Raw genomic sequence first — 13816 nt, forward strand, 5'->3', positions numbered from 1 at the left:
TTTTCACAAGATTACAAAAGTAGTGATAATAAGCTTTCATTCTGGCATCAACATGAAAACTTTGGATCATGAAACTTTCTCTGCCTATTAAAGCTTTGCAGATGGAGGTCCCATGATACCAGGGTCCCCCTTAAAGTATCTGGGGTTTTTTGCCAGCTATTTGCTGTTACTATAAATACACATATGTGTATGTACATATATGTGTATGTATATATGTGTGTGTGTGTGTGTATGTATATATGTATATGTATGTATGGAGGAGCTAGGAATTGGGAGGTGGAAAAAGGCATGGATTAATCCCTACAGCACTAAATGATCATATGGCTCAGTACAGAGGTAGAGTGGTAGGAGCCAGAGCACCTGAGCTCCCCTCCACAAAACTCCTCTGAACAGATCAAGAAAACTCTCTATACCAAATCCTAACTAGGAAATCCAGAAAAAGTCAGTGAGTTGTTTGTCCAACTCAGCTTGGCATAGGGGAAAAGAGACCCTGGGGACTGAGGTCAAGCCAGGAACATGTCAAAGCACATCAGCACCCAGGGAAAGGCTGTGTACCAAGGCAAGAGGAGGTCCCAGACCCACCCCAGGGCTCTACAAGATCCATGTTAGGGCAATGCTATGGGGACAGGTGCCAACTGGCAGCTTTGTTGTTGCCTACTACAAAGTTTCAGATCATAGACCCAGGGTAGACTATGTGGCACACACCCCACACACAGATCATGGTCTTATTTCCAGCATTCAGTCCAGCTTGCAGAGGATTAACTAGGGCAGGAATCCCAGACCAAAGGGGAACCTACAATTCTGCCACTGTGAACTGAAAGAACTTTCCAGATGACTGTTAAGGGCTAAATACAGTAACAATTTACTCTTTTTTCCTCTCAAAAAATTTATCACTTATTTTAAACATTCCTTTCTTTTAAAATTTTGAATTCCAAATTCTTTCCCTCTCTCCTATCTTTCCCCTAATCCCCGAGAAGGCAAGCAATATGATATCAATTATACATGTGAAATCACGCAAAACATATGTCCACATTAACTGTATCACCAAAAAAGCAAGAAAAACAAACAATAAAATTATACTTCAGTTTGCACTTAGGGTTCCTCATTTCTCTTTCTAGAGGTGGTTAGCATTTTTCCTTCATGAGTCCTTTGGAACTGTCTGATCATTATCAAATTACTGTGCACGACGATCTCTTGGTTCTTTTCACTTTACTTGGTCTTAGTTCATATAGGTTTTGCCATGTCTTTTTGAAATCACCTCCCCCCCATCATTTCTTGTAGCACAATGGTACTTCATCACAATCACGTGCCATCATTTCAGCCATTCCCTAATCGATGAGCATCCCTTCAATATCCAATTCTTTGCCATGTCAAAAAGAGTTACTATAACTATTTTTGTACATACAGGTCTTTTCCTTTTCTGTTGATCTCTTTAAGGTACAGATCTAGTGATGGCATGCTCAGTCAAAAGGGTATGTACAGTTTTATGGTCTTTTGGCACAGTTCCAAAATGTTCTCCTAAATGGTTGGGCCAGTTTACAACTGTACCAATTGTGCATTAGTGTACCTATTTTCCCCCATCACCTCCAACATTTGTCATTTCTGATAGGTGTGAGGTGGTATCTCAGAGTTCTTTTAATTTGCATTTTTCTAATCAGTAGCAATTCAGAACATTTTTTCAGATGGCTATAGATAGCTTTGATTTCTTCTTCTGAAAACTGCCTGCTCATATCCTTTATCAATTATCAACTGGGGAATGGCTCTTATTTTTATAAATTTGACTCAGTTCTATACTCAGTATATATTTAAAAAATGAAGCCTTCATCAGAGAAACTTGCTATAAAAAATTTTAATATAACTTTATTGTCTACTTTTTAGTAAAATGTAGTTTCCCTGGGGGACAGCGAGGTGGCACCGTGAGTAGAGCACTGGCTCTGGAGTCAGGAGGACCTGAGTTTAAATCAAACACTTTTCTTTACCTGAGTCACGTATGTGTGTATGTGTGTGTGTGTATATATACATATATATATATATATATATGTATGTGTGTGTGTATATGCACACATATACACACACACATAAAAATATTTTTTTCTTTCCTCTTTGAACCAATTCTGATGAGAGATTCAAGCATTGCCTGCCACCTTCCCCCCACCATTTCCACCCCCACTGCAAAAGTTCTTCCTTGCACATCTCTTTCATGTGAGCAAATTTTCCCCATTCTGTTCCTCTCTTCCTCCTTTTCCCAGTGCATTCCTCTTCCTCCATTTCTTTTTATTTTTTGAAGATCATCCCAATGTAACTGACGCATACTCATGCCCTCTGTCTATGCAGACTCCTAACTGCCCTAAAAATGATAAAATTCTTAGTTACATGTATCACCTTCCCATATAGGAATGTAAACAGTTTAATGTTATTGAGAACCTTACGATTATTCTTTCATGTTTTACCTTTTTGCTTCTCTTGAGACTTCTGTTTGAATATAAAATTTTCTATTCAGCTCTATTCTTTTCATCAGGAATGCTTAAAAGTCATCTATTTCCCTAAATGCCTGTTTTCCCCCTTAAAGGCTTATACTCAATTTTGCTGGGTATGTGATTCTTGGTTGTAGTGCTAGCTCCTTTGCCTTCCAGAGCATCATATTCCAAGACCTCTGCTTCTTTAACATGGAAGCCACTAAATCTTGTGTGATCCTAACTGTAGCTCTATGATATCTAAATTGTTTGTTTTTGGCTTCTTGCAATATTTTCTCCCTGACCTGGGAGCTCTGGAATTTGGTTATAATATTCCTAGGAGTTTTCATTTTGGGATCTCTTTCAGGTGGTGATTGGTAGATTCTTTCAATTTCTATTTTACCCTCTGGATTTAAGATATCAGGGCCTTTTTTCTTTATAATTTCTTGAAATATGATGTCTAGGCTATTTTATTCATTATAGCTTTCAGGTAGTCCAATAATTCTTAACTTATCTCTCCTTGATCTACTTCCCAAGTCAGTTCTTTTTCTGCTGAAATAGTTCACATTTTCTTTCATTTTTCATTCTTTTCACTTTCTTTTATGATTACTGATGTTTCATGGGGTCATTAGCTTCCACTTGCCCAATTATAATTTTTAAGGAATTAATTTCTTTAGTGAGCTTTTGAACCATTTTCCCCCCCATTTGGCCAATTTTGCTTTTTAAGGAGTTTTTTCTTCAGTGAATTTTTGTTCCTCTTTTACCACTGGACCAATTCTGTTTTTAAGGTATTATTATTTATCAGTATTTTTTTGTGCCTCTTATCAACCTGTTAATTCTCTTTCCATAATTTTCTTATATCACTCTCACTTCTTTCCCCAATTTTTCCTCTACCACTCATGTCTTTCTTTAACTCTTCCAGGAATTCCTGTTGGGCTTATGTCCAAATAGCATTTCTTAAAGTTTTACTTGTAACTGTTTTCATGTCATTGTCTTCTTCCAAGTTTGTGCCTTGGTCTTCCCTGTCATTATAGGAGTTTTTTTTTAATGGACGAGTTCTTTTTTTGTTGTTGTTGTTGTTTGTTCATTTTTTCCAGCCTATTTTTTGACTTTGAACGTTATGTTAAAGTTGGTCTCTGCTCAACAGGTGGTGGGGAAGTCCTGTCCCAAGCTTCAGGATTTTTTTTGTACTGTCATTTTCAGAGCTAGTTCTGAGAGTATGCAAGTTTTCAGTGCTTTCAAGGTGGCATTATGCTGGGAGAGGTGTAACAGTTTACTCTTGATCACATCAAAACACAGATCAAGAACTTGCAGAGCTTAGATTGGAGTACAAGGGGTTCAATCACAATTTGCTTTGCATCAGATCATTCTGGGAGTCCTGAAAGTGTGCAGGTCCCCAGCATGCCCTGGAGATGCTGGAATAACACAACACTCAATACCCTAAGAAAGCAGTAGCAGGACCGACCCAGACCTTCCCTCCAGAAATGCCACATAGTCTAGTCTTAACTTCATGTCTGAAGTCAGAATGTAAGCTGGAAAATGAGAAAACAAAAGAACCCCACCATAAAGAGATAGTATGGTGGCAAAGAAGCTCAAGACATAAACCCAGAAGAAGAGAATGACTCGAAAACATGTACAAGCAAAGTCTTAGAGAAAAACAAAACATGAGCAAAGATTCAGCTAGAATTCCTGGAAGAGATGAAATGAGAATTTTAAAAGTGTTTATAAGTTGTTGCAACAATTCAGTTAGCAGCTGCTGTGGGGGTGAAAGACCAACACAAGCCCAACAACAAAGACACTGCCAGCACAGGTTCTTTTGATCTGCTTTACTAAGGAAAGTAGTGTTAGGGGGTTAACAATCTTATTTCAAACCAACATACAAATATCATTCACTTTGTTTAGGGGAAAAAGCCAGCACCCTGAACTTCAGAGCAAATACAAACAAATTACACACATACATTATAAACAGACCAAATACAATTCATAGTTACCAAGAAACCATCAACATCTGAGTTCAGGAGCCAGGGAGCTCATGACAGTGGCTGGCCCAGAGTCATGCACCACTCCTCCTGTGACTCAGAGTCCCAAGCAAATAGCTCTGTTCTCTCTTTTTATACAGTCTTTGGATGTCACCAAATGTCATCTGAACGACCAGAACTTAGGTGCATACTATTGCCTCTGGTCTTAGCAACTCCTCTTAGGGCCCCAGGGGCTTCACAGCCCACATCAGCTTAGCACCTAGTAATTAGGGGTTTGGGCCTTGGGTGTAGCACCTAGTTAGACTCAATCAAAGAGACAATTAATTTATCATTCTAAAACAGTAAAAAAGTCCCAACTTAATTTATATTACAAAGTTAAATGAGAGCATTTGAGGAAAAAAAATGGAAAATAAATGAAAGCTATGGAAGAAAGAATTTCAAAGGTAATTAAAAACTTGGCAACCTTGTCCAACTCCCTAAAAATCAGAATGGACCAAAGAGAAGTCAATGATTCCATTATGCTACAAGAAATATTAAAACAGTCATTAGACTGAAAAAATTAGAATAATATTTATTTCATGACCTGGAAAATGAACTGAGAAGAACAAATTTAGAATCATTAGACTATTTGAAAGCTGGAACCAAAATAAGAGCCTAGACATCATATTTCAAGAACTCTTGAAAGAGAACTATCCAGATCCTCCTTTAGAGCCAGAAGACAAAGGGGAAATAGAAAGAATGAATCAGTCACCTCTTGAAAGAAACCCCAAAATAAAAATTGCTAGGAACATAGTAGCCAAAATCCAGAGTTTGCAGGTCAAAGAAAACAAGAACATATTTCAAGCAGCCAGAAAAAAAGAATTCAAGTACCAAGGAGATGAAGTCAGGATCACACATGATTTAGCAGCCACCACCATAACAGAGTGGAGAACTCGGAATACAATATTCCAGAAGGCAAAGGATGTGGGCTTACAGCCAAGAATAACTCACTCAGCAAAACTGAGTATGATGCTATGTGGGGAAAAAATGTGCCTTTAATTAAATAATAGAAAACTTCCAAGCATTCCTAATGAAAAGAGCAGAGCTGCACAGAAACTTTGAAGTTCAAATACAGGAGTTAAGAGAAACATTAAAAGGCAAACATGAATGAACAATGATAAAAAACTAAAAAAAGGATGCTTACATTCATATATGGGAAAATGATACATGGAGTCATACAGGGCCTGAGACAATTGGTTTTAACAGATTGGTTCCATTATATCTGGATGATCTTAAGGAGAGAATGGAAAGATGAAATAAGGAATATATGGTTGGGGTACTGGGAGGGAAAGGAAAATTAGGGAAAATGATCTCATATAATCAGGGAGCACAAGTGACATCTATACAAACAAGGAGAAGGAGATGGTGCAGTGGGGGAGTGGGGGGGGGAGAAACTGACACCTGCACTTCACTCTGACTGGGAAGGAAGAATACATACACATACACACACACACACACACACACACACACACAGGGCTCAATACAGAAATACATTTTATTGAACAGAGAAATAGGAGGGAAAGGGTAAGAGGCAACTTGAAGGAATGAAGGAGAGTAAATTAAGGAAACTCTAAAGATGCATAAAAATGTTTATAGCTTTTTAAGGTGGCAAAAAAATGGGAATTTGAGGATATGCCCATAAATTGGGGAATGCATAAACAAGTTATGTTATGTAAATCTGTTGGAATACTATTGTGCTTATTACTTCTCAGTGTAATGACCCACCATGATTCCATAGGGCTAACAGTGAAACAAGCTACTGTCCTCTTCATGGAGAAGTGAAGGACTCAAAATGTAAAATGAGACAAAGGTCTTTTTGGACACGATCAATGTAGAAATTTGTCTTGACTATCAATGTGTTTAATTGGGTTTTGTTTTTCTTGTGTTCTCATCTGGAGGGGATTAGTGGGGTAGAAGGTGAGAAAATGGAATTGGAATCATTTGTTTCTACCTTGTTCCCTAGAATGAGAAAGGGGGGGGGTGGGAGAGAGAGAGAGGGGCAGGGGAGAATATAGTAAGTTGTGAGAAAGCTGGATTTGGAATCTGGGAGTAAGTCCTTGCTCTGCCCCTTATTCACAGCTGAACCTTGGGTAAGTCACTTAACCCCTGGGCCTCAGTTTCTTTATCTGTAAAATGAGGGTTTTTCAGATGAGCTCTAAGGATGCTGAGATCCTTTTCAAAGATCAACAGTAAGCAAAAAAATTCTAGTCATGCTTTTCCCCTATGGCAGGCTGATAAAAGAAGAAGAGAGCCATGAAAGCTGTCATTGTGTGTTTAACAATTTTCAGGAGGTTTGAGAAGAAAATACAGATTTGAGAACTTACCTCTCTCTTGGAAAGTGATTGGATAGGAGAGGGACCTAATCCATGAGATCTCTTTCTAAGGAGTTACCACTAAAGGTAGGACCTATCTGTCTCAGACTTAAGTATATAGCCTAAAGCTGATTAAAACTTGGCACAACCTGTGCTCATTGTTACTTTTAAGTATTATTCACATGCCAATTTTGGAGGAGAACAGGGAAAATTCTGAAACAGAACTTCGAATTTCATTAAATGAAACAAACTTTATGTATATTTTTTTTAGTCCTGGACTTTAATTACAAACAGTCCAATCACAAGAAAACAGGTTCATATAAGGAATTTAATAAAACCAAAACAAACAAACACTCACAGAGTGTGCCTTGGGGTAAGGACAGGTTTTACTAAATCTATATCTACATCCCTGTAAAACTAAAATTCATGTTCTGAATGATAGCTCCAGGGCACTTGAAGTTCCTCAATCAAAAAGTAAAGATTTAATTATATTCACTATATTCTACTTACCAAGGAAGATTAATATATTTTATAACATTATTTCAACAACAAACGTTGAAACAAAAAGGTTTCTGATTAATGCTTAATAAACCAGAAAATTCAGTTGATTAGATAAGTCTACTACTTCCCATGCATCTGAGATCTTGCTATAATGACTGCAATTTTAATTCAACTACTAAAATGTTAAAAATTCAAAATCTTAAATGTTGAATGTTGAATCTTAGATATGAAATGTTAGATGAATATGTTCAAAGTCAGAAGATGGACTTTCCTGTCTTCAGGAAATTGTGAAGTTCTTTTAATGACTTTAAGCTTCCCCTTATTGCACAGAAATGTCTTAAAACTCAACATTCTACTGGTGTTTCTATATGACAGTGAGACGTGGAATAGAACAGTTTCTGAAAAATTTAAAAAAAGCATATCCAATGGAGAGCAATTAAGAGACATATTATGAGTGTAACATAAGCAACTCATCAGCAGAACAGGAGTAAAACATGTTATCAAAGAATTTTATTATACAAAGAGAAGAAGGGTTAGCCATGCAGCAAGAGTGAGAGGTAATAGGTGACAGAATGCTAGAAGATGAGAAAGGCCTCCCACGACTTAGAACCCTCCCACCCCCACCCCCGTGCTGTGAAAAGAGTCACACTGGATAAGCAGGCATCCCTGGAGAGAGCTTCCAAATCAATGAGATCACAGATACATTTGAGAGAGATTAGATGAAGGTGCCAAAACATTTCCAAGAGTACTAAAATGTAATTAGTATTGCTACACTTTGTGATTTCTTTGATTCTATGAATTTCTGATTCCCAAGAAAAGTCTTCTCTTGATTCTATTTCATCATTAAAATTTGTATTTTAAAAAAACATTTTCGATTTCATCATTTCCCAAGTAACACATTAAACCCTTCAGATTTCTTCCAAAAACAATGAAGGGGAAATCCCTGATGACTTCAGCAGGCAATCCCTTAATCAGGAAAAGGTTTCTAATGCCTATCACAAGAAACATTACAATTTACAGGAAAGAAAGGGGAAATACTGACATATTACACAACATGCTATGAATAAAGTATGCTTTTATTAACTGAATAAAAAATTCATGTTGAAATTTCTATTAAGAATTTCTGATTACCTCAGAGATAGCTATGTCAAAGTTAATGACTGTACATGTTAATGTAGAGGTGAAAACAGGCCCCTAAGTCCTTTAGCTTTTAACAGGAAATATGATGAAAATAAAATTACCAATAGATTTTTGGGCTTTTCTAAATATTTAAACTTCTTAGCACTTAATATTCATCTTATGAATCCATCATCATGATCCAAAATGGAGAGAGCTTCATTTGTTTTCGAATTCTCTCCAGCACCCCACTTGGCATAGCACTATCAGCAAAAAATTTCCTGGTTTTGATTCTATAACATAGGTCCTCTGCTAGTTAATGAGAAGATATTAAAATAAAAATAAAGAATGATGTAATAAATTGATAAAATTATTAAAATAATAAATAAAAGAATGACTTATTAAAATACATAAAACAAAGCCTTTCTCAAATTAAATAAATTAAATTGTTTCTAACTGCACAGTTTGTGTGTGTGTGTGTGTGTGTGTGTACACACATGAAGGACAGCAAATGTGTGAATATGATACACAAATAACCTAATGTCATCACTGAAAAGCAGCTAGATGGCAAGTATTATTATGAGATCCTCATTTTCCAGATAATGAAGCAGAAAAGTTAAACAGAATGACTCCACTCCAATTCGGACTCAGACCAGTGTTCTTTCCCTTATTAGATTAGTATTTGCTAAGGAACTGCAAATTGTTATTGAATAAATTAGGTACCAGTGGATATTTAGGAGATAAAAGATAAAAAGGCATCTAGGGATTTTTGTGAAGCTGAAAAGTCACTGAATATAAGGAAAGAAAAGTGGTACAAAATGAATGGGGATTAATGCTTAAGAAATCCACACTAGGAAAAAAATTTTTTTAGATAATAGCCCTTTTTAAAGTAGCTAATTGATAGTATAATTAAGTACCTTAACCATTTTCTGGGATGATGAATTTACTGACAAATTATAACTTTTTTGGATAAACATTTTCCAAAAGTCTATCCAGACTAAATTTGATCACTGAAAAAATTTAGATAATTATGTCAATACCTTCTTGCAAAGGTCAACTGTATCATATATTAATACAATAATGAGAAACCTGACTACCTAATTTTTAATGTGAAAACCATGTACTGATTTAATAACACAAAAGGTAAAAGAATCGTATCATACAAAAATTTATATAACAATGATATAGCTTAACTTTCACAACTGTGAATTATTCCAAACTATTCCAGAGATTTACCAATATGCTTCAAGTAATTTCTGATGCTTCAGTCTACTAATTACACAAATAATTAATGTTTCTCAATATACATATACTATCTATTACTTCTGTTTAATCATACCTCATACAGCTTCTGCATTGGTTTAAATGGGGTGAGTGTACCATATATCACTCCGGAAATTAAAAAGAAAACTGGCTTCCAGCCTACATACTTTACTATCTAAGTTCTCACAGTCCTTATTTAACATTTGCTTCTTAAAAGCCTTTTAAATACATCCTGGTGCTTTTTGTTTTGACAGTCCAATCCTATTAGATCATGTTCTAGCTAAGTGTGGTCCTTGCTCAATACTCTGTAATCTCAGGACTTCAGAAGCCACTGCAAACTTCTTGACTGAGAACTACTTAAGTTAGTGACCCCATGTGAAACTGGGGCCAAGGGAATTCAACTGAATACTCTAATAAACATTTCTATGGTAGAGTGAAACAATGATGACAATGGAACGAATGACTAATATTCATATATGACCTTTTATCCAAAGCTCCCAAATTCTTAGTGAATTGTGGTGAACTGATTATGACTTCTGGACAGCCACAACAACAGTCTGTATTTCTATGCCACAGTTCTTTCAAAAGCTTCTAAGTACTTGACTAACATTATCATACTCAAATTACCCTCTGGTGAGTGGTGGCAGAAAGGCATTCCCATTTTAAGAATATAAAAACTGAGGCACAAAGGATGACTAATTTAACCAAGATTGTCATGTAGGTGAAATCTCTCTACTGAAATACTAAAGACAGGATCCGCTTAGGACGGTACTCCTTAACTATAGAAATATGTCAAAGGGATGTCACCAAGTTTCCTTTTTGCAGAGAGCAACTATATGGAATGCTTAACTGCAGAAAAGGTGATATGGACACGGACACTGTAGCGCATATCTAACGCTTTCTATCCTACTTTTCAAAGTTGTTTCCTGCAATCTGTAACCTATCATTAGTTTAATACAGATACCTCCTTACCTTAAGACTTACAAGAGACACATTGTGGAGTGCAATGGAGTGGAGAGAGCATCAGACTGCAAGTGAGGAAGATCTAGTTTCAGACAATGTTTTAGATACTTATGAACTGTGTTACCCTGGGCCAATCACTTCCCTTTTCCTTACTTCAGGCAGTTCTCAGAACAGTTGCCAATTTGGAAGAGGGGAATTTGTGAAATCGCAGGTCAGGTGCAATGGGTTACAAAGAGCTTGTAATGTCATTTGATTTTTTTTGTTTGTTTGTTTGTTTTTGCTTTTTGGCAGGGCAATTGGGGTTAAATGACTTGCCCAAGGTCACACAGCTAGTACATGTGTCAAGTGTCTGAGGCCGCATTTGACCTCAGGTCCTCCTGACTCCAGGGCCGGTGCTCTACTCACTGCACCACCTAGCTGCCCCAGCTTGTAATATCATTTGACAAGTTTAAGTGAATGCACAGAGTGTGTAAAAGGAGCAAAAAGCTGGCTAGATTTGGTGCCAGGGGTCTGAGTCCCCTCTGCTACACTTCTTTCCCAATAGACCATGAGACTCTCTCTTCGAGAGAAGAGAATGATTTTTTTTTTGGGTCATTCTTTGCATCTCCAGAGGTTAGTACAGTCTCTCGCAAATAGTAAGCATTTAATAACTGACTGTTGACTTGAGAACTACTAAGTTGTACTACTGGTGTGACCCTGGATAAGTCCTTAAATAGCATCTCTGGGGCCTTAGCTTCCTCAACTGTAAAATGAGGAAGATAGATAAGAAAAGCTTTGATTTCCCTTCCAGGCCTAAAGTTATGGTAAAGTTTAGAGTAGGTGAGAAAGAGAAAGGTGGGAAGATAAGTTTTGGCTTGGTTTTTGACCTGTACATGAAAATGGTAAGGAAAAAAAAACATGATAAAATATGACTATGATAAAGGTCAGAGGAGTTTGATTCCCCAAATCAGGAAAACAATGCTTTAGACAGTTTAGAAATTATTATTAACAAATGCTAGTTGAATGACTGATTACTCTTAGTGTCCTTTGCCTCCTATTTTGGATCACTGAAGAAAATTCCTCCTCCCCCCAAGACTGCAAGGCAACTTGCGTTTTTCTTTGTTTTATGGATTCACCCAGTTTTAGGCCATCTACAAATACTACCTTAGGTATTGATTCTCTAAAAGAGGAATCCTTGCCCAGAGACCAATGAGAAGATGATATAAATCAGGTCATGGGCAAGAATCACCCAAGATGAGAGATAAATTGCAATGACATCACATATTCATCAAAGAATCAAGAATACCATTTGGTGAGTATAATTTTCAAAGGATTTAATTTTTAGAAATGACCCCAAGCATGATTTTTCAACCTAAAGATGTCAGGGGCTAAGATTAAAATAATTATCCATATATCACAACTCAGTCTGGACATATTTCCCCAACCAAATTTATAGGCTCCTTGAGAGCAAAGACCACAAGGCACCCTGCATATAGAAGGAGAATAAATGTTGGTTAAAATGAATTAAACACTTGGCAATTTGCCAAAATAGGTAATCCTGAAGATTCCTCTATGGATCCGAAATTCTATGTATCTATAATTAACAGAAGGAGTAGGCAAGAGTCTAATTGAAATGAAGAGTTGTCACTTCTCACTGGAATTCTTCTTTGAAGATCACGCCACTCCACTCCCTTCAAGAAGGCAAACTTTAGCAGTTAAAGGAAATAAGATTTAACAACTTTGGGGAGGCAGGTCATGTTATTAAATAGCCAGGAAGACCTCTATATTTCTAATTTAAAAGTTTTTTTTTAAAAATAGACTCCCCAGGGGTAAATAGGTTTCACCAAAAGAAACAAGTCAGATACCCCTGCAGTTTCTCATTTAGGAGGTGTCATGAGAACACCAGGAGTGAAGGGGGAAGATTTTGGGGGGAGACATTCAAGGGCTGCTCCTGTCAACACAGTATGAAGTTGAATCAGCCATCTCAGACATCTAACACCTCCCACACACTTTCTGTAGTCTGTCCTTTTTAGTATCAGTTATGGCACATAAATGTCAGGAGTCCTCTTTATCTGGGTGGTTCAGACAGTGACCAAAAAGACAGAGTGATGGGTAGAATATGTCTATTAGAGGGAAAATGTGTGCATGCTGGTGGGATTTTATATTGTGGCAAAAATAATAAGAATGTGAGTTTTTTCATTAACTAAATCATCAATTCAACAAATAACTAAGTGCCTATTATATGCAATGCATTAGGTAAGGTACTCTGATATTCAGTTATCTTCCTGAACAATTCTGAAAATTTTTTACTGTAAGAGTTTTTCCAAGTGGAAGAAGGCAACACTTCCACTATCTCAAAGAAAGGAAAGTTCAAAGCTGCGGTAAAGAGAATCTAAAGAGATTAATCTCTACCCTCTGTATCCCTCCCCCTCCTAGAAAGCTGAAGCTTATGACAAAGAATATTTAAAAATAAGAAAAAGAAAGAAAAAGAAATTCAGCAATACCAAATGATACATTAAAAATTTGGTATTATATATAATATTCCAACATATCTGCATATCTTCCATACCTCTGCAAAGAAATCATGTTACTTCTTTGGTGCCAAGCTTATTTTTCAATTCCATAACACTCATTTATTGTTTTATGGGTATTCTATTTACACTGTTGTGTTGCGTTGTGTTTTCCTGGCTCTGTTTACTTCACTTTGCATCAATTCATGTAAGTTTTTCCATGGTTTTATGTATTCATTACATTTGTTGTTTCTTATAGCACAGTAAGATCCATTACATTCATGAACTAAAATTTGTTTAGTCATTCCCCAGTCAATGGGCATCTACTTTGTTTCTAGGTCTTTGCTACCAAAAAAAAGTGCTATTATAATTGTTCTGGTGTAAATGGAAACGTGGCTTACTCTTAGCTCTCCTTCTACCCCATCTGACCACCTTATTAGCCTCCTTTGTCAGATCTTTATCCATGTCTCACTCACCCAGTTCTCCTGGGCTCTTTTCTCTTTTATCTCTATACTCTCTCACTTTATGATCACATTCACCTCTTATGGGCTCAATTATAATCTCTGTGCAGATGATTCCCAGATCTATATACCCGACCTTAGTCTCTCTCCTTATCTTTAGTCCCACATCACCAGATGTCTATTAGTAATTTGGAACTGGATGTCCTATAGGCAGCTCAAACTCACAGAACTCATCATCTT

General features: G+C 36.7%; 1 protein-coding gene across 2 annotated transcripts in view; it reads right to left on the reverse strand.

Moving 5' to 3' along the window:
* NSMCE2 (NSE2 (MMS21) homolog, SMC5-SMC6 complex SUMO ligase) overlaps positions 1 to 13816 on the reverse strand; it is a 292458-nt gene that overhangs the window by 50422 nt on the left and 228220 nt on the right. The window lies entirely within an intron of this gene.

Source organism: Trichosurus vulpecula, chromosome 1 (genome assembly GCF_011100635.1).
Source record: "Trichosurus vulpecula isolate mTriVul1 chromosome 1, mTriVul1.pri, whole genome shotgun sequence".
Classification (NCBI taxonomy): Eukaryota; Metazoa; Chordata; class Mammalia; order Diprotodontia; family Phalangeridae; genus Trichosurus; species Trichosurus vulpecula.